Raw genomic sequence first — 26,506 nt, forward strand, 5'->3', positions numbered from 1 at the left:
TAGGGGTCATGCTGTAAGACCGGAGCAACACCCTGCTGAGGCGCACTACCGGTGGCCGGAACGCCGAGGGAGTATTATAACATTCAGCTTCAAGCAATACTCTAAACAGCGGCAGGACAGTCAGTTTAAGGCGGGCTGTCTAACACATATCACCTATGAAGTCTTGGGAGGCAATTGCGGGAGAGGGGCGTCTCTAGGGTCCCGGAAGAACTCCAGGCCTATCCGACAAACGGGTGCCGTTCTAACTGTAACATCAGGAAGGGACGGAAGATTAGAAGAACATCATTTAATCGAGTTGTGAGGGAACTTAAGAAACAGACACAATGGTTGTGGGGTACTTTCCGTAAGCACAGCAGGGAAGGACTACAACACATAGCGCTAAGAAGGAAGGCACCGATTTCCACCTGTGAAGTGAACTCTGGAGGTGCCATTGGACCGGCCGGACTTGCGCAGCTTGGTGAACCGTATTCTGGACTGAGGACTCAGAGATCTCCAGTAAAGAGGTAAAGAGACTGCAACCTGGTGTCCTCGTTATTTACCGCGACCTGCACCCCACAACTGCACCGTTACAACACGACTTATTGCACCGGACGTTCCCCACTGACAGACAGGGCCACGGACCGGGTCTAGCCACCGTGACAACCCCAGGACTGAGACTCAGAGGCCCGGCTCCGGGTACCCCTCGGCCCTGCGGCGGTGTGGGGGCGCTCCGCATATAGTAATCATACCGGAAGAGAGTTTTGTGGTCACCTACACTGACGGTCACATCTAGCTGACTTCCACTATGACAAAGGTTTAGGTAACTATCAGTACAGAAATCCAGAAGCATATGAATGGCTGTGGACAATGCATGTTTTCTCTTCTTTAGTCTTTGGTCTACTATTCAATATAAGGACATGGGATTGACGAGCAAAAATCAGAACTGTAGAAGAAACGTGGTGCACATATTGTAAAAATATGTAGAAATGTCTTGATTATGGTCAATAAATAAAGCAAATAAACTTGTCGACACTTCAACTTAATTTATTTTTGTGGTCACCATCAAACATAACCTCTCCCCCCCAAAACAAAAGAGCATTTACCCTACAGTAAGTAAATAAGTACATCATAGTAATAGTGCATGTAAATAACATAGGGGACTTAGTTAACACTAAGCGTAAAAGCCATCCCACCGCAACAAGAAGTACCCAGTGGGGACGATCCTATCCGGTCTCTAGTATTAAAACTTCACCTTATGTCAGCCGACCTCAGTATGACTTAGGGCTGAGCAGGACAGGGGCCTGACTGTTCAGATACCTGCCCATGGGAAGCTACATAGATGAAATGCCTAGCTCAGAAAGAGGGCAACATCACTGTTTGTACAAAGTACAAGAAACTACAGCAAAAACAAAAAATTATCCGGTGCATAACCTTGTTTTTTGGGAGGGTTGTCTGTGAAATGGCCACAGTGTGAACGTGCCCTCAAGCAATGCACGTATACCAACTTATGTTCTGGCTAATTTCTTTGGTTGCACCATCTAACTTGTAGCAAGTGTAATATACTTACTTAAAAGTTCTAATACAAGACATTTATTACAGCCTATAACATATAGAAAGCATGATTTCAATTTGTATTTGATTGATTATAATGATGAACAACCTGAAAAAAAATCCTAAATGGGAAACAGCAGCTCTAAGGCCTTGAATAAGTAGAATTAGACCCAAGTACCTTGAGGAACAATGGGTGAAAATATTTCTTTATCAGAATGAGTCAATGCATGATGTGTAAGCGCATTATGGCTGGAGTTGAATGAGTCGAGACTTACATACACACCACCTCAGCAGTTACAGCCCTTATTAAAAAAAAGGTCACAGCTCAGTCGGTTCCATCCATCTTCACCATTGGTTGATGAAACAAGTGACCCTAGCGCACTGTCATCAAAACATTAGCAGCAAAGTGGACAAAACACTTTTCTGATTGTCACTGCACCCTTTGGGGTATGGGCATATAAGCTGTCTTTGGTATTGGTGTTAACCACCACTAGGAGAAGTGCACTTCTTTTTTTTCTTCTGCCCCAATATGTAACCTCCAGGGTAGGTATTTAAAGGGAATCTATCATCAGAAAATGATCTATTGTTTAAATCATGTTTTTATATTAAATATATTTTTAAAAAATGTTGGCTTTTTTTTATATAACAATCTATAAAAAAAAAAAGAAAACAATTGAAATCTTGCAATTTTCACACAGGCCATTGGTTCTATGTTAGACTCTAATTTCCTGATGTTCATGAAATTCACATGTATATTAGACATTAGCAGCTTCTAATGAGCGTGTGCAAAAGCCATTGTGAAAGCAAGGGAAGGGGAATATGGTGACATCGTCCAATGTAATTGATAGATCTTGTGTTACGTACTCTATATTCATTAGAATCCTGTCTGTGATGATAATGAAAATGCCGAAAACTCTTCTTAAAAGGACAGGAAGTATAAAATAGCCTGAATGTGAATTTTGCAAGATTGCCATTTTTTTTATATACAGTAATGCATAGACCTGAGCAGTTATAAGGAAGTGAATGGGGTTAATTCCAGGACATGAAAAAGTTGGTTGCGGAGTATGAGCAAACAGTGGCTGGTTGTCTTAGGTGAACAAAACACCTGTCAGGGAGTGAAGTGCTAATGACAGGCCTGAGTGAGTGGCATTAAGGTTAACACCTGCATTAGTGTCTCCTCTTTTGAAGGTCAATGGTGGCAGTTTAAATAGTGCAGGGTGAGACAAACTTCAATCAAGTGCTGCTGGCTCTGCTCTGCTGCTAAACTTCTCACCACTCATCCATGTAATTAAAATAACTCAAGGGATTTTCTCTCTGTGGTTTTTCCAGGGAGTGGAGAGGTGATGTGATGGATAACTTGTTTGTTTCAGGGTTTCTTCTTCTTGACATACATGAACATGGGAGAATGAATATTTCCATATATGTTTGCTGAGTAGAAAGAATCGCCTAACATGTCATGAAGCAGCAGCTAATAATCCACTACTGACATCGCTATTCCTCCCTGTTGTATTTCTCCCTCCATTGTAGATATTGAGGGAGATTTATGGTTACATTCTGAAATGTAGTCAGTTTAAGGGCCCAGGCAAGTGTATGAGAAATCGCCAGCGTTTCATCCACAAAACTCAGATGATTTTTTTTCTAATTTTCATCGGTGTGTCCATTTTTTGCGTCCCTGCACCATCTGTGTGCGATCCGTTTTCATACATCTGCATTAAAAAAATGTACATGATCAAATACAGTTTCCTAGGTTTATAATAGAAATGTATCTGTAAAAATCGGATGCCACTCGAATGTTCTGTGTAAGATCTGATTTTTTTTTTTACGCACCCATAGATGAGTCTCAGAAGAAAATAGTGCATGCTGAGATACCTCTCAAGGACGGTCAGATCGGTAGAAAAATCATTCATATGATCAGCCCTATAACCTGCCCTAAACATATTAGACCCTCGCTTTTCCTTCCTCATTCAACATTTTTGAGTACAGGAAAAATCACTGATATGTAAATGAGCCCTTTCATTTTTTCTTGGTTAGTTTATTTTAGACCAATATTTTGCAAAAAACCTTTGGCACACTTTTGCATATTTGTAATATTCCCTCTTTTTTTCTTAAAAAAAAAAAAAAAAAAAGCTGTACAGGCAGGTTTATGCATTTTGTTTTTTCTTTGCGATTGTCAAGACTAAAAACACTGCAGTTTACAGTACCAGCAGCATGAATGAGATTTCTCATGCACATGTTGCTTGTTTTTTCCTTCTGGATTTTAACCATCAATGTTCTCTTTGAAATCTGGAGTATGTCGATTCTTTCAGCGTTTTTCGCCCATTCAATGAATTCATGAATGGAAAAAAATTGCTGCAAAAACGCATATTATACGCAACATTTTATTCTGATCAGATTGTGATCAGCGTTTGATAACAGTTTCGCCCAAGTGTCAGTTTTTCGCGTACATGGAGAAAAAAATTCTTCACCGTCTCACACGTGACATTCGGTGAAAATTGGACCTCACTATGGTTCCATCTGAGTGCTAACCAGTTTTTTCATGGACCCATAGACTTGTGTTGCCAGATCTAATTCAACACTCAGATCAAAATTGGACACGTCTCTGCGATTTCGCATTTACCACTTGGTTGGTTTCATTCATATGAATGGCCCCATAGACTATCACAGGTATGAGTGCCATCTGTGAAAAACACAGACAGCATTCATAGGCGAAAAATGGGCACCTAAATGAGGTCTAGAGCTACGTTCCCACAGTGCATAAATGCTGCATTTTTCCCTTGCGTATTTGCAAGAAGAAAAACAGTAACGTATTACACTTCACGCAGAGTGGATGGGATTTCTATAAGGTCACACTACAGAGGAATCACACTGGGGTCACACTACAGAGGAATACGGATGAGCGCTATTCGATAAAACATTGCATAGCACTCGGACCAGTATTCATCTATGGGGCAGCTCACATCACCTATTGTCTCGGCTCACTCACACCCATATAAGCCTATGGGTGCGAGTGAGACTACGCACATCACTCGGATATCATCCAAGTGATGTGCGGTATATACTTGCCCCGGCAATAGAGGAGATGGAGAAATTCATTTCTCCGCCTCCTCCACAGCTGTGCTCCGATCCTCTCTGTGCGAGAGGCTCGGAGCACAGAAGCAGGACACTCGCAGGTGCGTTACCTGGTAAAGGGAATCCCCTTGCCTCCAATCATGATATTACCCTCCCCGAAGGGAAGGCAACTTCACTGTAACAACCGGTTACCTGGGGTGTTACACTCTCACATCGGATGCCATACGCTCATCTGACCCCGGCTTATACCTCATTCTCACGGTGCTTTATATGTAGTGCGATTTTTAAATCTGAAATGTGTCCATTTTGATTTAGTCAAAAATGCATTTTATTTGTAGATTTTCCCTATAGATGTAAATGAAGTGTGTAATTTCCGTGAATAAAAAATACATGCAATATATATATATTTTTTTTGCGTTTCTGCTGCAGAAACACAGTAAAAACACTTGTAATCCACACATGACTTTATCAATAAGGTATTATGACAGCTAGGTCACCGAGTAAACAGGAAGCTTCTAAAGCAAACTAGTTTTATTTCAAACTTGACCAACGAAAATGAGGAAAAAATACACGGCTGAAAAAAACAAGCAAAAGGTATGTGTACGTTAAAGGAAACTTGTCACCAGAAATAATGGCATTAACTAGAGATGAGCGAATTTGCTCGGTTCGGGTTGTTGGAGAGACCAGCAAACAGGCTCTCCATGCGTGTGTCGTGACAGTGACACAGCCGCGACATATGCAGCTGCGGAGCCGATCAGCTGATTATCGGGAGCGCTCCAGATATCCGGGTTCCCTCTGCAGCTTATTCCATAAGCACTATAGCTTGCCAAATAAGATGGAACCTGGGCAAATTTGCTCATCTCTACTGTTAACCTGCAGATATGGGGTTATTCTGCAATTAGCAGCGTTATTATGATGTCTGTCGCCTGCACGCAGCTGAATGCAATGGGGAGAAAGTGAACATTATTTTCCCCGCCAGTTATGGAGGCGGTGGCGCCAAGGGTTCAGTCCCTGCTCTGAATACACAGAACCGCAGCTGTAACCGACCTCCCTGTCCTGACTGACAGCCAGCTGCAATGCAGAGGGAGTGTCAGTCAGGACCGGGGTATCAGTTACAGCCACGGTTCTGTGCAGGGCCGGACTGGCCATCTGGCAATTCTGGCAAATGCCATAAGGGCCTGTCTGGTTGTGGGCCGCCTTGTCTGCTACGTTGTTAACAGAATCTGTATTTTCAAGACATCCATACTGTTAAGAGATGTGACGGAGCACAAAGTCGCTGACTACGTCACTTACCCCAGCAAGCCACAGGTATTATTACAAATATAGGTCTTCTAGTAAATCTTGATTTCCTCCATTGAGGGTAATATTAGTAATATATCTCATCTGGTGCTTGGGGATGGAGATGGCATGGGCCAGTGTGATTTCAAAAGCCAGGGCTGAATTTCAGTCCCAGTCCATACCTGGTTCTGTGTATTCAGAGCAGGAACTAAATCAGCACTGCCCCACCCCAGTGACTGAAATCAAATGCTGGCGGAGAGAATAAAGTTAATTTTCTTAGCATTCGGCTGCATGCATGCGGCAGACAGCAAAATAACACTGTTTAACCGCATATCTGTAGGTTAGCAGCATTATTCCTGGTGACAGGTTATGTATTGCTTATATATAGCGCTATCATATTCCACAGCGCTTTACATACAGTACAGAGCTATGTTAATTCATAGTTTTGATGCCTTCAGTGTTAATGTACAATTTTCAAAGTCATGAAAATACACAAAAATCTTTAAATGAGAAGGTGTGTCCAAACTTTTGCTCTGTACATTATCATTGTTGTCCCCATTGGGGCTCACAATCTACAATCTTTATCAGTATGTCTTTGGCGTGTGGGAGGAAACCAATGCAAACACGAGGAGAACATAAAGTCGTTGCAGATGTTGTTCTTGGAGGGATTTGAACCCAGAACTCCAGAGCTGCATGGCTGTAATGCTAACCACTGAGCCACCTTTCCCTTTAAGACTTTTTGCTGAGTTTTCATAGCTGCAACTAAGCGAAAACTCAAGGTTTTGCATTTTTAGGGTAAGGGCTTGCTCACATGAGTGTATATATCGATCGAGTGCAATCCAATTAAAATTGGTCTAAAAATGTATACTATGTACTAAACAGAACTACCAATAAAGAGCAAGACCAACAATTAAAGAGATATGATCTAAAGGGTTTTGCAGCTTAAAAGAATAATCTTTAAACGTGTCTAAAATTACGAGACACGCTACTGAAAGAGGACCCTGTCACCCGGTCAAAAGTGCTAATTTTTTGTTCTCATATTATTCCCATTTCTCGCTGGAGCATTCTGGGGGTGGGGGGGAGCTGTTGTTTTTTTCTCCTTATATCCTCCATAGTTCCAGAGATATGGTCCTTTATATAAACGGCTAATTTTTATGATCTTTAAGGGCATTGCGCACAGGAGTCTTTGTGGGGGCATGAATTTAGGCTGTTTTGAATACAGTAATTACCCTGAAAACAATGCTCTCTTGGCAAAGACTATAAAAATCAGCACTAAATAAAAAGGCCCATATCTCTGGTACCGAAGGGCTTGTGAACATTGTAAACATGTGAAGGCGGCTAGTTGGCTGATTCATAAGCCAGTCCCCTTTTCTGTGTAGGCATCGACCATAGAACAGAAGGGTGCTGGCTTTGCTGTAGATATGAGCGAGTCAGTCAGCTTAATCCATACATGCCCCTGATACAGGAAGGAAGCAATTGTTACCATCCACCTCTCCTGTCTCCCCTTTTCCTCTTAGTTTGTAAGCTTGCGAGCAGGACCCTCATTCCTCCTGGTATCTGTTTTGATCTGTGTTTATTGTTATGCTGTAATGTCTATTGTCTGTACAAGTCCCCTCTATAATTGTAAAGAGCTGCGGAATATGTTGGCGCTATATAATTAAAATTATTATTATTATTATTAAGGAAGGAAAGGGGGAACTCCCTCCTGTGTTATACAAAGTGGGAAGTGGCAAGTCCAGCACCAACCATGATATTTTCCAATCAGGACACCTTTGTTAATTTAAGAATTGTAGTAAGTGGTATATCTTGATAATTCTATGTTGGCCTATTTTTTTGTAATGAGCAGTCTAAGGATTTATTCACATGTTGTGGAAATGTAACAAGATTTTTCTACAGTTTGGCACCAAAGGTAAAAAAAAAACACACAGCAAAAAATGTTTAATAGGTTATGTTAGAGAAACTTTTTTGCTCCTATCATCAGTGCTTATAAATAATTAAAATAAAAGCAATGCCTGAGTCAATCTGGTGCATGATGGCTGTGCACACACCGGCCTGGCCGACCCTCTCAGGTTTTGTGTGTCCTCCCTCCACTCGCCTCCTTCCGCTGCTGTTGCTAAGGGTATGGGATTTGGTTTTAATAACAGTTAGTTCAAACAATGTAAATTTACTGCCGCTAGAAACTGGTTCAGAAAACATGTCCAAAGCAGCTATCATTTCTCAACCACACCAGCTGTTTTCGCTCAGCCTCTACCTGACAGGGTGCTTTGGAAATAGCAATCAGTGTATTTATAAGAAGGGACGGGCCCATAAATATGTCAGCCTGGAATATATACGGCCCCATATTTCACCATTTTCTATTTTAAAGTTGTGAGTTATGGCTTTAGAAAGGCTGCCCATTAAATGTGCGGATGATGGATATTCGGCATTGCTGTGCGTGTGTGTTCATCACCAAGACAATAAAAGGACACAGCAGACAGACACACACACACACACACACACACACCCACCCACACACACACACACACACACACACACGCTAGCACTTACACACACTTAAAAGCACACACACATGCAAAAACACAAGTACGCACACAAATAGCACAGCTAAAGATGAGTCAAAAATAAACCTGTAAAGAGATACCGTACATTGAAAGAGTGATACAAATAAAAACTGCAAACATAAAATAAAAACATCTACATAAATGTAGCAAACTTACACAATACTATTATTCCAACATAGCCCATAGTGATGTACAATAATATTTGTAGCTTCTTGGATTTATGGTAAATTGTTAACCAATAATTAACATATAAATAACCAGTATGTCTGCGGTGCCAAACAACCATTTCACACTAATGAAACGAATATATCAGACTGTCTGAAGGCTCCGAGCGTTAGAGGGGCGTACAGCCAAACTGCACCATACATTTTTATATGGGTTGGAAAGTAATTTATCATGAATGACGTTCACAATTTCTTGCCTTCTTTCAAAATCATAGGTGACTTAAGAAGAGTCATAAGTGAACTGTGGCCGGGCGCTCTGTGACAGTGATGTGGTATCAATACTAACGTCATGCCATATTGCTGAGGCCAAGCCCAAAAGTAACATTTACCGCAACGCAGTTCCATCCATAGGAATTGAATGTATTGGGCATTCCGTTCATTATACATGAATGTAAAATTATGATTGCCAAGTTGGAGCAACATAGCTGTTGGCCAAAAAGTCTTAAGCCAACGCGTACCAACCCATGTATTGTCAGTCTACAGCCCGCTGTACATAACACACGAATAATGGGCAATTCCTCCAATTTTAGAAGGACTGATCAAACATCTAATGTGCATGGAGTTGTCTCAACCCTACCCTGAAAGGAGATGTTAGGAGAAAGAAGGATCGGACAGATTAGATTTCAATATTCCCAGTCCCTTTGTGGATAAGTGAGCTAGACCATCGCTAGAAGTGTTCGGCAGCAGCTTACTTAGCCCTCCCTCATGCTTGGCAGAGCCAAACGAGAATGTGTATTGGATTGTTGAGGGTCAAAAGCAATCCAAGTTATCGCCAATTGCTATCCAAGGTATCGCCATTTTTGGTCTTGGAATTCATTGGCCATCATTAAACGGTCAATATAAGCAATAAGAATTTAGCAGTGACAAGCAACTGATTATACCCATCATGCTAATAATATACCATAAGTAATCGTATTGATGGACCAATTGATCCTGACAGAAAGATACTTTATTAATTGGACATGCTAAACAGTACAGTATTTTTGGTCAAGCAATGTTAATTGTAGCCAATTTTTTTACGATAATGGATGAAAAAGATAAGGATGGAAAATCTGATTAAATGAAACATGAATACAGGGATTGCTCTACAGTTCCTAGAGCTTTGGGGGACCTACAAAGAATGACGCTAACCCAAGAAACTTAGTATGGGCCTATATTTTCTGTTGTCCATCAATGAGCCTAAAAGTTGAGCCTAGTTGGCAGTGAGAGTCTCTGATTAATTCTAGCTCAGCAGTATATACATTACCATTCCTGTCTTTCAGCAGAGGGTTTATTGGTTCCTTTCATCTCACCGTTCCATAACCTAAATGTTTATCCTGTCTATTTGTGTGCAGTATAATAAACATCATGTCCAATATAGATTACTGGTGATATATCCTGCACGTCAGAACATTGCCGATATTTACACTGCTGAAACAACAACCACGCCGCCTGTACCTCCAGAAACCTCCTATGGTGGCAGTCTCTCATTTCTCCGACCTCAACCCCTAATGCGGAACCTTCATCAATCCCTGCAGAACTCATCAGTCCCTACACAAGTCCTAAAACATAAAAGGGAGTCAGTCCGTCACGCCATAAACACAAATTCAAGTGAAGATCCGTTTACATTAACCGATATGCAGCATTAAATGATCATGACTGGTAAATATTTCGGAGGTGACGCAGATCGCGCTCAATGAATCACACTGAATGATGTGCAGATCACCCAGTGAGCGTTGGCTACTATTGTTCTCGACAGCACGAGGCCTGTTAACACAGGACGATGCGCTGGCAACAATCATTGTCTTTTGTGCACTGCAAAAGATTATTTCAGAATTTTGCTTGTTCATCAGATGATCGGCACTGCAAGATTATCGTTAAACGAGTGTATTCCTAGGAAAGCTCATTCACAATAAACAACACAGCCTTTAGGAAAATGTAGTGTAGTTTTCAAGAAATTATCTTTATTCTACTTTGCAAATTAGGTGCTTTGTGCACCCTTGGCGTGACCGAGTTCTCGGTACAACGTTCCACCCCTCAATTACCATGCCTTGCTGCCTCTTTGTAATTTGATTGGCCACAGCAAGCACTGCTTAAAGGGGTTGTCCCAAGAACAATGTACACTTTAATCAATAGACCTTGGAATAAAAATAAGTACCTGTGTTGAGAAAAAATGTTCCTGTGCTGAGATAATCTTATAAATGTGCCCCTGCTGTGTACTGTGCAATGGTTGTGTCTGACTGTGCTGGAACATGGTCTGATCATACCACAGCTCCTGGCCAGGGGAGGAAGCAAAAGAAAGTGTAAAGACAGGACAGTATCAGATCGCAGCTGATTCTTTCTGTGAGGTGAAACATGTCTGTATACTCTCTTAGATCCTCCCCTGCCCAGGAGCTGTGGTATGATCAGACCATGTTCCTGTACAGTAAGACACAGCCATTACACAGAACACAATGAGGCCACATTTATAAGATTATCTCAGCACAGGGACAATTTTTTTCCACACATCCAATTGTGGAACTTATTTTTATTCCAATATCTAGTGATTTAAATGAACTTTTTTTTGTAGGATCCATTTAAAAAGAAGCTTCTGGCACAGTGTGACTGCAGGAGCAAGCACACACACAATCCTCTCTTATCTGTGATGTGGCCATTCTCTACATTGGTAGTCCCATCTAGTAATGGGTTGTTTGTGAATGATCCAGTACAAAGACCCAGCTTCCAGTTGTGAAGGTAGGTGCTGACCACCCAGTGAGAGTCACTAAAGTCTCTGAATTGCTCTAACTGGGGGTAAAGGCCCCGTCTCACATAGCGAGATCGCTAGCGAGATCGCTGCTGAGTCACAAGTTTTGTGACGCAACAGCGACCTCAGTAGCGATCTCGCTATGTGTGACACGTACCAGCGATCAGGCCCCTGCTGTGAGATCGCTGGTCGTGTCGGAATGGCCTGGGCCGTTTTTTGGTCGTTGAGGTCCCGCTGACATCGCTGAATCGGTGTGTGTGACACCGATCCAGCGATGTCTTCACTGGTAACCAGGGTAAACATCGGGATACTAAGCGCAGGGCCGCGCTTAGTAACCCGATGTTTACCCTGGTTACCAGCGGTAAATGTAAAAAAAAAAAAACAGTACATACTCACCATCTGATGTCCGTCAGGTCCCTTGCCGTCTGCTTCCTGCTCTGATTGAGATCCGGCCGTACAGCGAGAGCAGATCACAGCAGTGACGTCACCGCTGCGCTCTGCTCTCACTGTACGGCGGCACTCAGTCAGAGCAGGAAGCAGACGGCAAGGGACCTGACGGACATCAGATGGTGAGTATGTACTGTTTGTTTTTTTTGGTAACCAGGGTAAACATCGGATTACTAAGCGCGGCCCTGAGCTTAGTAACCCGATGTTTACCCTGGTTACCCGGGTGCTGCAGGGGGACTTCGGCATCGTTGAAGACAGTTTCAACGATGCCGAAGTCGTTCCCATGATCGTTGGTCGCTGGAGAGAGCTGTCTGTGTGACAGCTCCCCAGCGACCACACAACGACTTACCAACGATCACGGCCAGGTCGTATCGCTGGTCGTGATCGTTGGTAAATCGCTATGTGTGACGGGGCCTTTAATGACTGTGTCTGGGAGCCAAAACTACAACCACCCTGCTGAAATCCTGGCTGCAGGCTGTCAGGGTTTTGACTGTGGGTGCTCTGGGCTTTAAATGTGTTAGTTTCATCTTAAATGGGTGCTCACCTGGGGGAAAACAGATTTAATAGGGATCCATTTGGGATCCAATCGAGTCAGCTCTTTTTGGTAAGCGGAACAAAGTGACACCAAAAAGAGCCGGGCTGCCCATCACTACTCCTGGGTAGTGCACACGCCTTCCCGCAGTTACACTGTGTGCTTGAGTCATAGGGTACACGCCAAGGGACCACCGAGCACCCTAATTTACAAATGATATAAAGAAAAATAAAGATAGTTTGAAAAAAAAAACAAAAAAAACTATACTACATGTATGATTTTGACGAGGGTAAGTCCCCAATTTAACTCTGAATTAGTTTAATTTGTGCTTTGGGGGAACGGACCCCCTTAAAACTTTGTTTTGAATTAAAGAGGAACTTTCACCAGCTTGAAGACGTTAAACCGGTCATATCACAGAATGGTGGCTGCAGAGCTGAGTAAAACATGTTTTTTATTTTTTTATCTCTCCTCTCCATTGTGGAGATATCAGCTTGTAAAGTGTCTGCAACACTCGGCTATGGTAATGGGATGATTGGAAATGTTGCCAAGAGACTGATAAAGCGCTGTTTATATATTATAAGGGTAACTCCTGATAATAGGTTCCCTTTAATGCTGAGTTTTACCTGGTTGCTATTGGCAACAAAGACACTTTTTCTTTAAGAGAGTTTTGATAAATGAAGCTCATTGTGCACCTACATGGACTAGGCCTCATTTATCAAAGCTGCCTAAAAGCACAACCATCCGGGCTGACCATAGCAACCAATCAGAGCTCAGCTTTCATTTTATAAACTGCTCTGCTAACATGGAAGCTGTGCTGCTATTGGTTGCTGTGGGTAACAGCTTTCATAAATGAGGCCTAGTATCTACAAAAGTGATAATATCTTTGTACTGTATGTTGCTACACTTCACGAGCGGTATTGATGCATGTAATTAAAGTCCCATGACAACACATAAGAATGGCAACTTCTGGGCCCATTCACACGGATAGCATGAGGTAGCCGCCATTACATCAAAATGCACCTAGCTTAAGGCTTCTTAGTAAATCTGCCATAACATGTCAGACATAATATATTCAGCTAAATGGCTGTCTACCTTCATAAGAGAATAGACACTTCAAGTCATAAATCAGCGGCTAAGAATGGTAGAACAGGTTACATTGTTAAGGATTTCCATTACCCTCTCAGGGCTGCTATGAGCATAATGCTTCTCTGCCATCAATTAACCCTTCAACACTTCACACCAAAGGGTATTTTTAACCTGTTCTGTGCCAAAATGCCACAGTGCCCAGCTCCAGGCGCCTGTTCTCCAGCACTGGGTTTGTTTTCACAGCAGAGGTTTTTTACTTTTGGGCTGTCAGGGTGAGCGGGTGTACAGGAAGATTAATGATGTGGGCGTGTAAGGGATTCATAATGGTTTGTTTGATGTGACAAGTCGGATAGCGGCTGATTTATGTCATAGGCAGATAGGTATTTAATTGTGCACCTCATGGCACCAGTTCAAAGCGAGCTCCTCTTCCCCCTCCCTGACTCTTCTGTACTGCTCCAGCTATGAAGTCTTTAAAGCTCTGACTGACAGATGTACTCTTATACTTTTTATATCCTCTCCAGGAGGTGTACAACCTGCCCTACTGTATGTCTGCTTGTAATAAATTCTCCTCCGAGGGCTGCACAGTATGTACAGAATGCCGCTCTATGAGCTCACAAAGCACAATTAGACCAAAGCAAGAAAAGTCCATTAAAATCACCACCGATTTTAATAACGCTAGTAAACCACAAACTTTTTAGACCATGTGTAGTTCCAGCCGTGACTGAAATAAACCCTTAGCATGCCCTGATAGTTCTGAGGAGCAGGGCGCGATGGGAGTTATCATTAGGCAACAGTTGGAAAACCAGAGGTGACCTAAACCTAGGAGTTACTTGAGCAAGTGTATATCTTTGTACCGTGTCAACCAGTAGATAGAAGACTATTAAGATTTGAGAGTCCTTTTAATAGCTCAGTGAAAAGATGGTAACAACCTGCACCATAATCAAATTGTTACCATCTTTTCAGTTAGCCATTAAAAGGCATCAACCACTGAGGACTTTCAAATTTTAATCTTCTTCGACAAGTGACATTTTCTGATTGTCCACAGATTGCTTGTAAACTACAGTGATATTGCTCTATATTAGGATTTCTTTCTTTAAGGGCAGGTGTAGACGAACGCATATTACGCTATGGGGCCGTGCACTTGTTCGATTTTTAATTCAGGCAGTGTGCGTACTAGAGTTTGACCCAATTTGGGACACAATCGGCCATGAGGCAATGGAAAACACTGAACTACATCGGATGTCGTCTGAGTCCAGTCCGATTTTCGTGTCATCACAGAATGGAGAAGATGGATACAATTTTTTTCCCATTTTTTCCTCATCCAAGAGAATCTGATCACACTATGCTCAGACTTGTCACGACTCCCAGGTAATACTGCTGTGGGAAACACAGCACACAGCAGCAAGGGAGCTGAGCAAAACGCCGGGTTACATACCAGGTACAAACAGGACCTGAACCATGTGACAGAGTGGGAGGAGATTGGGGGCAGAGCTAGACGCTGGGGAACAGAGGAAAGGAAAAACACAAGAGAGTAGTCGAACAAGCTAAGATCAGAGCCAGGAGATCACGAAGTACCAAAAGGGAGAGACAGGGGATTGTCAGAAGTGAAGCCAGAGGTCAGAAATCCAGAAGAACAAACAAACAGAGTAACGCATGGAGAGCAAGGAAAACAATTGCAAACCGGGCACACATTCCAGGGGGTCAGGCACACAGACTAGAACAGAAAGTATAGCTGACAGGGAATCCTAGTCTGGAGTGAGTATAAATACCCCTCCCATAATGAAAGGGAGGCCAGCAAAATGAACCCTGAGAGAACAGGACATTAACCATGTCCTAACCATGACAAGACTGTAATCAGAGTCTGATCAGAGTGCCATAAGCATAATCCAACCAATTCTCTCAGATAAGAGAATCTATGGCCATCTGCTCCTGCCCTTATTGTAGCCATTTTCCAGCCCATCGTAGGGGGCTGTGTGGTGGTACATGAATACCACGACATAATAGCTCCATATGACACAGGATGGTTAATGCTATGATTTTTTTTATTATTTATTTTTACGTACAGCAAGATCATATGCACCCCAATGGGTGCCTTGTTAGAACCCTGTACAACATGTACCAATAGTAATAGTACAGTCAAGTGTATGAACATTATATAGACCTGGAAAAAAAGTTGTGTGTGCTATTATCATTATTTGATTATAGAATATCCATAACTATTCATTTCTGGAACCTATTACATTTCTGGTTCCTCCTTAAGGAGAACCAATACTTCCCTCACATTGTCTCAAGGACATTGCCCTCAGTCAACCCGACTCTGCTCTACACTGATGAGGCACAAACACTCCAAAGCAGGCTGTCTGTAGATGAGTTTCTGGCTTGGCACTTATCCCTGGTCATGTTGCAAGGCTCTCTTGAAGGAGCGAACATTGACTTATAGGGTAGTCACCTCTGCTAGGTGGTGCTTGCAAGATAGTGTCTTTCGTTGTTTGTATTTCTGGAATCGAGAAGAGGCTTCAGATGTAGGCATTTTAGATATTCAGAATAACAATGTGCTTGTGATTATATTATTATTTATTGTAGCGCCAATTATTACATGTGAAAATGGGTATACATAATAACTATAGCATAACTTATGCATAAAGGTCAGTATCGTCCAGGAAAAAGCTGTACAATTTCCCGCCTTAGGGCCTGGGTCCTAACTATTGCATACTTTATTTTAATAAACATCTACTTTAAATATATTATTGTAATCACTTATATTACTAGCCTTAAATAGCAGATACAATTAATATTGTCATTCCATTTATTAAAGGGAGTTTGTAAGCCAAAATGTACACTTTAAACTAACCATATAGCATTTTAGGGGAGGGAGGAACAATAAAAATTGGTTTTAAATAAGCTCCTCCATTACTTAAAAAAATAAACGCCTTGTTGCATCGCTCCAACCCCCTTATTTAGCATGCTGCCACCTCTTTCTCTGGTGATTGACAGCACTGACTTTTACAGAGCCAGCACTGTCTGAAGATAAACCTCTACAATGAGTGCATTAACTTTGTGCAGGAAAGGCTTCTTTCACACAAGCGTCGGGCTCGGCCCGTCGCAGTGCGTCGGGCCGAGGTTACCGACGCTAGCGTTGTATACGCCGCAAAACGGGGGCAGCGGATGCATTTTTCCAGCGCATCCGCCACCCCATTGTGATGTGCGGGGAGGTGGGGGCGGACTTCCAGCCGCGCATGCGCGGTCGGAAATGGCGGTCCGTCGGCAGCAAAAAACGTTACATGTAACGTTTTTTGCATCCGACGGTCCGCCACAACACGGCGCAACCGTCGCGCGACGGTTGCGACGTGTGGCAATGCGTCGCACTGCGTCGCTAATGTTAGTCAATGGTGAAAAAACGCATCCTGCAAGCACTTTTGCAGGATGCGTTTTTTCGCCAAAACGACGCATTGCGACGTATTGCAAAAAACTCTAGTGTGAAAGTAGCCAAAGAGTGTCACTCTCCCCTCTCTGATGACATGGCGTCTATCTGTTTTGCAGATATCATCCCTGTGCAGGAGGGAACACAGACTTTCCTCTCTTCTTTCTGCTGACATCGATGGCTACATAGCTACACCTGAACGATGTCAGCAGAGAAGAGAGAGTGATGTCGCTCATTGACACTATATAGCAAGTGATATCAGTAGAGGGACAGTATGTGCAAGCCTGTAGGTTTATCTTCAGATAGTGCGGCCTATGAGCAAACCTGCGCAGTCAATTATTATTATTATTATTATTATTATTATTATTATTATTTATTTATATAGCACCATTAATTCCATGGTGCTGTACATGAGAAATTGACAAAGTTGCAGGTTGTGGTATGCTAAATAAGTGCATGGAATGTTGCATTTAGCCATACCATAGATGCACTGAGCAACAGGGCTGCCATCAGTGCTTCTGCTTCTGGGAACCTCAGAGGAAGATGCCCGCTACATGCACAGAAGTAAGGCGACTGGATCCACGAGAGTCCTCTTTCCCTCCTTCTGGCAAGGTGATGTCAGTGGAGCGCCCCCAGACGCAGGGCAGCGGGGTACTCAGTACCGGGCCTCTCTGTCTCGGTCCTGGGGTTGTCACGGTGGCTAGACCTGGCCCGTGACCCTGCTAAGGGGCGTCCAATGAAAGATGTGGTAATGGTGCGTGGTGCAGGTCGCGATGAATAACAAGGACACAGGGTTGCAGTCTCTTTACCTCTTTACTGAAGGCTTCAGGATCCTCAATCCAGAGTACTGCTAACAGGGCTGGCTGAGACCGGCCGGTCCGATGGCACATCCAGAGCTTCCTTTGCAGGTGGAAATCAGTGCCTACCTTCTAGCGCCTGTGTGTTGTAGTACCTCCCTGCTGAGCACCACGGGATAGTCCTCACAACTGTTGTGTCTGTTTCTGATGTTCTTTCTCTGATGTTCTTTCTCACAACTATCTGATGTTCTTCTCCGTCCCCCCAGATGATATGGATAGGACGCACCCGTATGACTGGTAGGCCTGGAGTTCTTCCGGGACCCTAGTGTCACCCCTCTCCCACAATTGCCCCCTATGTCTGCTTAGGTGTTTTAGGTGAGACAGCCAACCTATAATTAACTGTCCTGCCGCTGTTTGAAGTATTGCTTGGAGCCAAATACTTCCTCGGCGTTCCGGCCACCGGCTACGCGCCTCAGTAGGATGTTGCCTCGATCTTACGGCACGACTCCTACTGGCTTTATCTCCTTTTTGCTGCGATCTCGTTTCTCACTTCTCCACAATAAACTCTTCTTTTCCTTTCTTAGGATGCCACTGCATTCAAGTGCAGGCGCGGCTCCGTAACGTTCTGTTCTGTTCGCTAGGTCACTGTCAGGATCCCGCCCCTGACAGAGACCCCCCTGAATCTTCCCCTGCAACACCCTCTGCCACAGGATGTTTTAAAAGAACAATTTTTTATTGTTCCTTCATCCCTTACAAGGTTATGTAATTTGGAATGTAAATTTCGGCTGATGGGCTTCCTTTAAATTGGTGATCCAGTATATTTATGAATTCATTTCTGAATTTAACAAGTCATAGCTAAGAGATCCATCATTGTCTTACAAAATGCTCTTCACTCTCACTTTGGTAGAGTCATGACTTCATGCAGGCTTTGATAAGAAAACCCCACCATTGGACTTCATAACTCCTACATCAGTGCAGACTCGGTTCACCAGCACAGTCACTGCTTCTTTGTTACGTTTTTATGAACTGAGATCTGTTGTTACCCTTCACTAGTGTGAACGTCTATCTTTAATTTTAGCTCATTACCTTTAATTTCTGGCCAGAGTTTGCCTTTCTACAAAACCCCACAAAGTCTTCATTCCTGGAGACCATTGTTATCAAGACGTTATCAAGCTAAGTTGCTGCAGTACATCACTCATGGATACCTTCATAAAGTGCCTAAAGATATACTTAAATGTAAAATTAATATTTCCTAGCCAGTCTTTTGTGATAGTCTTGGTTTACACTATGTTAGTGTTCTACACTAAGCATTTTGTCAGTGTAGAGCGTTAACAATGTAAGGACCTAGCCAAAGGCTGACCATTAGATGGCTATCGGCCAAATGATGCTGAAGCTGATCATCTTGCCGACCATAATCTCAGCCGATACTCCCATAAACAGGAGCGCTTCTGTGCTCTCTATGAGGAAGCCACCAACTGACAGATCAGAAGGTGGTTTATCTCAGGGAAAACACTGCAATTGGCAGTCTGAAATTAAACATTATTATTATTTATTTATATAGCACCATTAATTCCATGGTGCTAAACATAAACATCTCCCCAGACCATTCGTTGGCTATCGCCCCCATAAGCATTAGACTGACGTCTTAACCTCTCAATATTAGCGGGTTCAGCTGACATTAGTCTAATGTGTATGGGGGTCTTACATCCTTGCAATGTCATGGAACATGGAAGCAGCATCTTAAGGTACCATCACATTAAGCGACGCTGCAGCGATATAGACAACGATGCCGATCGCTGCAGCGTCGCTGTTTCGTCGTTGTGAGGTCGCTGGAGAGCTGTCACACAGACAGCTCTCCAGCGACCAACGATGCCGAAGTCCCCGGGTAACCAGGGTAAACATCGGGTTACTAAGCGCAGGGCCGCGCTTAGTAACCCAATGTTTACCCTGGTTACCAGTGTAAATGTAAAAAAAAAAAAACACTACATACTTACATTCCGGTGTCTGTCGCGTCCCCCAGCGTCCGCTTCCCTGTACTGTGTAAGCCCCGGCCATAAAGCAGAGCGGTGACGTCACCGCTGTGCTCTGCTTTACGGCCGGCCGGCGCTGACACAGTGCAGGGAAGCGGACACCGGGAGACGCGACAGACACCGGAATGTAAGTATGTAGTGTTTGGTTTTTTTTACATTTACAATGGTAACCAGGGTAAACATCAGGTTACTAAGCGCGGCCCTGCGCTTAGTAACCCGATGTTTACCCTGGTTACCAGTGAAGACATCGCTGAATCAGCGTCACACACGTCGACTCAGCGATGTCAGCGGGTGAGACAGCGACGAAATAAGGTGCTGGCCTTCTAGCTCCGACCAATGATGTCACAGCAGGATCCTGATCGCTGCTGCCTGTCAAACACAACGATATCGCTATCCAGGACGCTGCAACGTCACGGATCGCTATCGTTATCGTTGTTAAGTTGTTCAGTGTGAAGGTACCTTTAGGTAAGACTTGGCTGTGCAGAGGCCTAACTCTAGACAAACGCCTAATTAGCGCTGTGCTTTACACACCATGGCCTATGGATCTCAGGAATAATCACCAGACTTATGTCCAGGATGAAAAAGGTTAAACATTAAAGTTTGTGTCTAGATAGAACCTGACATAACCTGTTGCAAAATAATGACTGAGTGCTGAGTACTGGCCTGCTCAGATTAGGAAGATTGCTGAACAAACAGCTGGAAAACAAATTCACTTTCTGTTTGCTTATAAAATACAGCTTCAGGCCAGTGCTTGTTATGGTTAGACAAGATGGGCCAAATGGTCTTTACGTGCTCTCAAACAACTATGATTTTATGTCTGAGACCTTCTTATGTCTGAGTTCAAGTCAATAAAAATGTCTTCAAAGGGGAAGAAATTCTTATTGACTATCGCATTCATACACATGTAGCTCACAAACACCGAGTGCTACTGATAAGCATAGATAAAAATATATATGTATGTTTTGGAGCAAAACACAGATAGAAGACGTCCCTGTGCAAGAACAATACATCGGCCCTCTGCAGTCCGATAGTTCATCATAATACTCAATTCCCCCCTACTTAGGAGGTGGTAGTGGGCATCCTTCCCCCTGTGAGGCTGCCCAGGTTGCACCAATGGCATAGCCACCCTTATGTATTTTGCTATATAAAGCGACATCCGCCAACAATTCTTGTCTTCTGACTGCTGCAGTATGTCCATCGTTGGACACTAATGGTGCTTTCACATTGCCTTCTTGCCGATGTTAAGTGGTCCCGTGGAGGCTTACATCCGAACCCTCCGCAAAACGGTATTCAGGGGTGTTCTCTGACGGGATCCTAGACTATAATGGTGCCGAGAGAGTCAATGTTCGCTCTGACGTGCATAATTTTCAGGCGTATATGCCTACTGGAGGTGGACACTCAGATGCACCAGGTTCCACTGCACTCCTCTTTTCTTGACCTGTCTTTATTTAGGTTCACATATGTAGCTCATCACTAACATGCTCCCATATGATTGATCTCATGTATTTTTAAAGCTTTTCCCCTGATTCTTGTGATTAACTACAACTAAGGGCGTACTACAAGCCTGAAACGCATCAATTTTTTTGCCATATGGGATGACTTTTTTAATATTTCTTCAATAAAGAGCAACTATTTTACCAGTGGATGTACTGACAATCCTTTCTTTCTACCGTTGCTGTCAAACTGTTTACACCCGGTCTCCGCTGGAGCAAAAAACAGCTGATCAGTTGGGGTGTTGGACCCTGACTGATCTGCTATTGATCACTAATCTCATTTATAGATCATCAAATACAGGGCCGGCTCCAGGTTTTCGTGGACGGACCCTGGAGGAAAGAGTTTCTGTGGGCCCCTTTAACACATACCACGATTCATGATGCACAGATACGGCAGCAAAATATAGGTATAGTACAATGCCAAAGATTTCACTTACTTCCTACATTACATGAGTGATATCTGTTGTACATTCTACAATAGCTCAGAAACCAGACAGTATAGTTCTCCATACAGTATTATGGACACCACATAGCGCTCCACACAGAACAATACTCCCCATATATTGATCCATACAGAATAATGGACCCCATATAATGCTCCAAACATAATGGGTCCCATATAATGGTCCATACAGTATAGGATGGGTCCCATAGAGTATAATGAGCCCCATATATTGCTCCATACAGTATAATGAGTCTCATATAATGCTCCATACAGTATATGATGGTCCCCATATATTGCTCCATACAGAATAGTCCCCATATAATGCTCCATATATAATGGGTCCCATATGATGCTCCATATATAATGGGCCCCATATGATGCTCCATATATAATGGGCCCCATATATGATGCTCTAGTGCAGTGTTCCCCAGCTCCGGTCCTCAAGAGCCACCAACAGGTCATGTTTTCAGGATTTCCTTAGTATTGCACAGGTGATGGAATTCTTGCCTGTCCAGGTGATGCAATTATCACCTGTGCAATACTAAGAAAATCCTGAAGACATTACCTGTTGGTGGCTCTTGAGGGCCGGAGTTGGGGAACACTGCTCTAGTGTATAATGGGCCCCATATATGATGCTCCAGTGTATGATGGGCCCCAGACATGATCCAGGGGCAGCACGGTGGTGCAGTGGTTAGCACTGCAGCCTTGCAGCGCTGGAGTCCTGGGTTCTAATCCCACCCAGGACAACATCTGCAAAGAGTTTGTATGTTCTCTCCATTTTTGCGTGGGTTTCCTACGGGTACTCCAGTTTCCTCCCACATTCCAAAGACATACTGATAGGGAATTTAGATTGTGAGCCCCATCGGGGACAGCGATGATAATGTGTGCAAACTGTAAAGCTCTGCGGAATATATATATATATAAAAATAAAGATTATTTATTTATTATTTTATATATGAGGCTCCAGTGTATAATGGTCCCCATATATGATGCTCCAGTGTATAATGGTCCCCATATATGATGCTCCACTGTATAATGGCCCAATATATAAAGCTCCAAACATCAAAAGAAAAAAAAAATGAAATCCTCACCTCTCCTCGCTGGCCGCGGCTCTGCTCCGGACTCCTCGGCGTCACCATCTTCCAGCTCTCTGCACTGTGACTGTTCAGGCAGAGGGCTCACAGCAGTGACGTCATTGCGCCCTCTGACCTGAACATCACAGTCAGAAGACGGGGAAGATGATGCAGCGGTGGAGCGGGGAGAGGTATGTATCGCAAATGCCCAGATTCTGAGTAAGCAAGGGGGCCTACTCGTGGGCGCTGGCTCAGGCAGCAGGCCTCTATAGTGCACCAGTGTCCCAGATGGCAAGTGGGCCCCCCGCCTGCTCAGGGCCCCGGCACTTGCCCGGGTGCGCCGGATGCTGACGCCAGCCCTGATCAAATACCCAGACAACCCCTTTAAGCTAACTGAAGACACTGACGTCTGATCAAATTTTACCAGACCTTGATTGTAAAATGGCCATCGAATACAATAGCCATAGTCATTTTTCACCCACATTTACAGACATGCCCAACAATAATCATATTTGATTTTCATGAGATTATTATATTGTATGACATTAATGTTGGAATGATGTAAAGTTCAATTATAAGATTACCTATAATACTGCTGCATGCAGCTACTGGCAAGCATTATTATGGAGACCAGCACACTGCCTACTATGGAAGAAAAATATAGAACTCGCAGAATTATCTAATCACACAAGTGGAAAAAACTACCACTTTTCTTATATATCATAAGTTTTATGATATAACTTTTATCTAGATATACGTTTTAGACAAATAATTAGGTGGGTTTTCTGACTTGGGATATTTTTAAGGTACCGTAAGTCTTTTTGATGCATCAGATGAGCTCTGGCCACCTCCCTCTCCATGTTATAAACAGTCTTAGGTGATGCCAAAATTATTGTGACACCACCTTTTTGGTTATATTTCTAAATTCTACACTCTGGCCACTCAGACTTTTTAGTCTTGTACTTTCTGTCCTTTCAGGAAGAGTTTTCCAGAAACTCCTTATCATCAGAAGCACAGGAACCACCAATCATGATAGGTATTGTCACAGCTCCCCTTGCTCACCCTTTCTTTACAATGACACTTGCACACGCTCATTAGCTTCTTTAAAACCAAAATAGCTTCAGAGTCTGTTCATTGTAGCTAATGTACATGTGCATTTTGTGAAACAACAAGTTAGAGAGGCTGTCCACTACTTCTTGATTGATGACGTATCCTTAGGATAGGTCATAAATGTCTGATCGGCTGGGGGCATCACCCGGCACCCCTGCCAATCAACTGTTGTTGTCCAGAAGTACTCAATTGCGGGCCGTCTTCTGATAGTGGCCACCGCAGGGTACTACACATATTCATCCTGAGGCGGCTTGCTCCGCAAATGAGTACTTCAGAACGGTGGCAGCCGCCACCAACACCGATAACAGCTGATAGGTGTGGGTGTTTGGTGTCACACCCCTAATGATGAGACATTGATGATCTATCCTAAGGTAGGGATAGGATAGGTCATCAATCATAATGTAGGGGACAACCTCTTTAAACTAAAAAAAATAAATAAGTGTGAAAAGTGCAAGATTTCTAGTCTTATTTTAAATAAAGATTGTGATATAAAAAAAAACACAAAACATTGCCAAATTATAGAAATATATACATTCAACCCAAAAACCTAATTTGAACAGTATGTCTTTTTCCGATGACACATTCCCTTTAAATATTTGGTTAGATTCTATAGAATGCAACATTTTCAACAAAACCCTATCAGAAAAACAAATTCTACACTACAGTTCTATTCTGTTCGATTAAAAACAATAATGATGAATGGCCTTCCCCAGACATGATGATGACACCTATATTTCATACTGTCATTGCCTCATTTTCCATTTCAAAACCAGCAGGGTAAAAAAAATCCTGAAATGTGACATATGGAGTTGAATAATAGCATGAGCATGTTCGGGGCAGAATTTCATAACACAAGCAGAAACTGTATCATATGTTTACTGCCATGATCTCAAATTAGTGTTACCCCCCTTACCCTTACCTGGTAACATGGACTAAGACACCATTAGCAGAGCAATCAGTACATATGGTGCACTGTATAATGAGATCGTGACTCCTAATATCAGGACATTGACATGGCCACTCATTACTCATCTGCTACATAAACTCATGACTTTATTGGCGTGCAATATGTTACATCTGTCATAGGTTCTCCATAAATTTAAATTACCCTAAATTACCCTACTGATGTAATTACGGCAATCATAAATGATGTTATCTTCAAATACTATTATTTTATCTCCCATAGTAAATCAGAAAATGTCTTGTAAGCAATAGACGAGGGTATTGCATTAGGTGATGCAGAGGTAGCGGTCTCACCCAGGCCATAGTGCCCGAGCGAGCCATAGCCACATTAGAGGACACCAATTTGGGACATGAACATGGTAGGTGGAGACCCTGTTACAGGTTTTGGAATGAGTTCTGGGAGCATCAGGTTACTAGGTACATGATATCCAACTTTGGTCTGTCGCAAGATGCTAAAGTATCTAATCAAGTGAGATGTCAGTTGTGCAATATTCTTAGAATTCAATTAAGATCTGAATAAAATCATGTGATTGTCATGTAAAAGTAAAGCCGGCACAGCTATTCATCTTAGCTAACTGCTTGCTGAGCACTTGTTCAGCTATTACTTTCAATCTCTTCTCCCCATACATATGTATGTTGGGCTTGGTCTAACATGCAGGTGCTTGCAATGGGGAGACGGCACTAAGCCACTGCCAGACACCTCTGACAACAACTTATCTCCATCTCAGGACATAGGATTGGACATACTGAAATCCAACAAGAACAACATCTACAAAAATAAAAATTGTGAGCGTGCCATGTTTTATTTATGTATTAGAGCTTGGATCAGCCTCTTACCATGAGTGGTAAGTCCCACTGGTGAAGAACAGCAATTGTGAAGAAAAGTTAGAAAAGTTTCTTACTTTTTTTTCACAATGCCGATCTTTAATTTGCCCAATATGGGGGCAGATTTTCTCAAAGAAAACTGAAGATATTTGATGCTCAGCTGATCATGCCAGAATCTGAATTTAGCCAACGTTCATTTAATTTCTATGGCGCATGAATTGGCAATTTATCACTCACATGACAACGTGTTAGTGGTCTTATCTAATCGAAACGAGTTGTGTTTGCATGGTGATTCCCCCAAATTTTGATAAAATTGTAATCCACACGTGCCAATCCTTGTGAAAGTTCAGAATGCGCCCTGAAAAAGATGAGACGTTCACTACTCCTGGAAGAAATGGCAAATCTTCCAGCAGAGCTTTCAGATGGTCTCTTGTTTATAAGGAGGAGCCAAACAGGATGGGACACACGGGATGGGAAGGAGGAGTGGAAAAGGCATACAGGGGTGTGACTGGTAAAATGAGATTTTGTTACAGTAGTCCATGAGCCAAGAACCAAATTTGACGATATCGGTACCAAGCGGAGTGACTAATTCTCTTTGGTATTTTTAGGTAGATGCATGTCTGTAGTTTATTTTTTGATATGATAGCCCTTACATATACGTAGCTTATTAACCCCTTCAGCCCTAGGCCTATTTGTACCCAAGTGCCTAAGCCAATCTGACCTGTGCCACTTCATGGGCTAATAACTTTGGAACGCTTTCACCTATCCAAGCCATTCTGAGATTGTTTTCTCGTGACATATTGTACTTCACGTCAGTGCTAAATGGGAGTCAATATATTTTACCTTTCTATATAAAAAAATGCTAAATATTCGGAAATTTTGGAAAAATCGGCAATTTTT

The sequence above is a fragment of the Ranitomeya variabilis genome, chromosome 5 (genome assembly GCF_051348905.1).
Source record: "Ranitomeya variabilis isolate aRanVar5 chromosome 5, aRanVar5.hap1, whole genome shotgun sequence".
Lineage (NCBI taxonomy): Eukaryota > Metazoa > Chordata > Amphibia > Anura > Dendrobatidae > Ranitomeya > Ranitomeya variabilis.